This window comes from Pagrus major, chromosome 24 (assembly GCF_040436345.1).
Source record: "Pagrus major chromosome 24, Pma_NU_1.0".
NCBI lineage: Eukaryota > Metazoa > Chordata > Actinopteri > Spariformes > Sparidae > Pagrus > Pagrus major.
Genome location: NC_133238.1, coordinates 4,320,544 through 4,324,416, shown reverse-complemented (window position 1 = coordinate 4,324,416; position 3,873 = coordinate 4,320,544). Strand labels below are relative to the sequence as shown.

Here is a 3,873-nt window from a genome sequence, read left to right as displayed (position 1 = left end):
CTACAACGGAGGTCGTGTACCTGTTGTTTTGGGAATCACTGGCACTATTCAGTCTTTTAGGTATGAGGACGTGTTGTCTTTGCTGTCACAGATGTTTGGTACATTCCTGGGCCCAGGGTCAGGCATTTAACACAGCTTATTGCATCAGTCACATCTTTTACACATCAAAGTTCAAAGATGAATCCAGTTCCATTCAATTGTAATCAAAAATATGGTAACAATTTGATCAACTTCATTTATTACAAATACACCAAGTGGAGTGGACTACTACATATTTTTTTTATCCAGGACTGATATAATAATATTATTAGGAGGCTGCAAAAGTTATGCAGCGTTAATACTCTACTCAGGTGCCATTAAACCACTGCAGAAGAAGGTTACAGGCCTCTCATCTCTCCACACACATCTAATATTTCACTCAACACTATTTTTAGTCTCTTCAGTGGAAGCTTGAGTAACTGTAAGAAACCCATTGCATGTACATCATGATTGATCCACTAAGTCTGTTTCCACCGCAGTTTGTCACATTTTGTTTTTATCGATACAGCAACTAGTACCTCAGACGACCAAACCAACTTTTTTGGGATATTTTAACTTGTTTGAAATGTTTTCTATCTTCATACAGGTGGATGGGAACACACTTATAGTAAGAAATATCAATCCGACGTCTGCTGTTATGATGGGCTGGTAATAGTTGTTAGACCCAAAAGCGAACACCACAGGAGGTAGCAGTGTGAACAGGAATTTATTCAACACAACAGGTGGAACAGGCAGAATGAGTGAACAAGCTCCAGCTCGGGTGAAAAACTCCACTGATGGACAGGGGAAATAGCTCACTGTGGCGGTGGTGGATGGCTCAGGAAGACGTCTCTTGAGTGGACAGGTGAACAAAGGTGCTGGAGGCTGGCAGCAGGTGGAGGGGAGTAGTTCAGGGGAAATCCAGATTCACTAGGACAAGAGCAAAAAAACAAGGTTAGCTTGTGACCAAAATTCATCTGCGTTGTCTCACCAGTAATAAGGCTCTAGAAATGTCGACCATGTACCACTTGGTAACTGGCGAAAATCATCTGGCAGCGGGCAAAGTGAAGACCGGGGATTTTCAACAAGCGCTATTTGCCAACGCGCTGCAGGTGTGTGTGAGAGTCCGCAGCTCAGATTATGGGAAAAACCCCTCCCAGCCTCTCCGCAGCACCTCTGAAAAACACCAAGCACAAGAACACCACACGAGAAAAGGCCACAAAAATGTCCAAATATGATTCACTTAGATGCTGGAGGTCAAACGAAGGCAATGCAGAAGAATTCAAACATGAAACATTTCTATTTCTCTTACACTTTTGCATGCAGTCATGTGATTATGAACGTTACTTACAAACTTACATCCCAATAACATATTTCATACTTTTTAAATGTTTTGGGTTTTTTTGCCTGCGAAGAAAAAGAGAAGACAATGCATAAAAGACATAAATACATTCGAACAATGATGTTCTCCATTGAATGTTTTAATGGGCTGGCTCGGCCACTTTCTTTATCTGCTCAAGTTTACACCTCACAGAGCAGCATATATGTATTACCATACACATAGAGTGTCAGATCCCATCATTATCATGGTGACCCTTCATTATTCTGGCTTGTTATGATGCTCTGTGGATGCTCACATTCAGCCTGAGGCCAACTTACATTAACCTCTTTTCCACTGAGAGACGCGGGCAGCCAGTCAGAATTTGACCCAGCCCTGCTTCTCTACATAATGAGGTGAGCAGAGTCTGGCAAATAGTGGCTATTAGGATGCCACTCTCATATGTACAGTCATCTTCCACATCATGTGTGTTTGTGAAATAAATGACTCTCAGCAAACCTTTAAGAAGTACTCATACATGACAAATGCTCTTATTGAAAGTGTTTCTGTTTGTGCCATTTCTACAGAAAACCTTCAGAGTCAACAGGAGCAGTGTTAGGTAACTCAGTCTTTGCATGTTGGAAATTAAATTCAACAAATTCATATCCTAAAATGGAATATGGAAAGGGATATGTTATAGATCCACTGTGGAGGTTATGTTTTCGCCCAAGTCTGTCTGTTTGTTATATATATATATATATATATATATATATATATATATATACATATATACATATATATACACACACACATATATATATACATATACTGTATATATATATATATATATATATGTATATGTATATGTATATATACATACATATATATACTGATAGTTTTGAAAGGTATCTACTGCTAACGTAAACAAGTAAAACAGTATGAAATTGTGTTGTCCTTTGAGGACAGTATGTTTTTTCAGTTTATTCAGTCATGAACATTTTTTCTCTTTTCTTAAAAAATCTTCCTCAAATCTACTAGGGGGATAGGTTCACCTACTGGACCTCAGCTCTCCCTACTGGTGCAGGGGAGCAGTGAAGCAGGGGATTCAGAATCAGAATCAGAATTCCTTTATTAGTCCTGCAAATGGAGAAATTTGTGCGTCACAGCAGCCAAAGGACAGTTCAATATAACAATAAGCAATAAAAATACTAGAAAATAAACAATATAATAAAAAGGTAAGAAATAGAATAGTATATATATATATAATATGTACAAATATAAACAGTGTGGGCAGTGTATTGCTGAAGGTGAGGTTCACCCAGGATGTCATACAAGCTAGGACAGCCACTGGCTGCAGAACGCACCAGGTGAGCAGTTCTCACTGAACAGGCATTGTCTTTGCGTTCCGTATCTAGTTCAACTATAAATCTATGGGCTAACTGAGTTAATTAGCTAATGGCAGCTATGGCCAAAGAAAGCTTCAGCATGGTGTATAGATTATCGTGAGCAGCAGTTATTAGTAACTCTAGTGATATGCTGACATATTTTTGGAGCTGCCCTCAAATTCTGGCCATATTTTGCAAATTTCACCTTTAATACAGAAGTGCCTAAAAAAGAATCTTTTCATATCTACGATCCATATCATGTGATATGGACATACACATAATGAACGCAAAACAGAGGTCTAGTTTTGAACTGAAGTATTCACTGAACAAATGTAGAACATACTATGGAGCTGCAGACTCAATCACAGACGTTTAGCAGCTCAGTAATGTCTGCTGAACAGAGAGCTGAAGACTGAATGAAACCAATATAAAAGCTGGAGATGAATGTTCTCAGACAAAAGCAGCATACAGTCACTGAGGACAACCCAGTCCAGCCAGGCCCCCAGGAACACCGCCAGGCTTTGGAGACAATTTGACATAGTGGCCACGCCGTGTAATTACAACGTCCCATGATGCAAAGGGGCCTAAAAAGACTTTTCCCATAAGCTTACATTGAGAAAGAAGCGTCTGGATACAATTTTTTGAGCGTCACAAATGCTGTAAAATGATTTGTTTCACTATCATAATTTGAGCCATTGAGTCCAATCAGGGGAAAAAGAGAGAGAGCACAGTAAAGTAAACTGCCCTTCACCTGTTGTGTGTGTTCTCTTCATGTCTGTGATATATTCTACTGACACAGACATTAAAACTGTAGTCAAACGCTGCCATGATGTCCATATGACGTTTTCAGCTCTGTTTTTGCCGAGAACCACGCTTGTTGCGGTAAAGCTGCAGGCTTGCTTGTGCGATTCACGCAGCCAGTGTGCCTGCTCTAACCTGTCAACATGGGCACCGAAAGGAAAAGCCAGACATTATGCCAAGCCTAGTGTGTCCAGCCTGTTAGAATCATTTTTTGCGTTGGCCATTTTCAGCATTGACCTTTGTAAGTTAACCTGCACATAACTTTAAAATGGACATTACCATTGCATTTGTGTGCAAAGAACTCTCCTGTCATCAGCTCTGTGGTATCTGCGTGTACTGTATATTATATTA

The 3,873-nt window shown here is 39.8% G+C and overlaps 1 long non-coding RNA gene across 1 annotated transcript; it reads right to left on the bottom strand.

Moving 5' to 3' along the window:
- Positions 1 to 726: 726 nt before the first annotated feature.
- Positions 727 to 2,055, bottom strand: LOC141020346 (uncharacterized). The gene is made up of 2 exons (XR_012180831.1): positions 1,044 to 2,055; positions 727 to 948 (listed from the first exon to the last, which is right to left on the bottom strand). It is a non-coding gene; the product is annotated as an uncharacterized lncRNA (long non-coding RNA).
- Between the last annotated feature and the right edge of the window lie 1,818 nt (positions 2,056 to 3,873).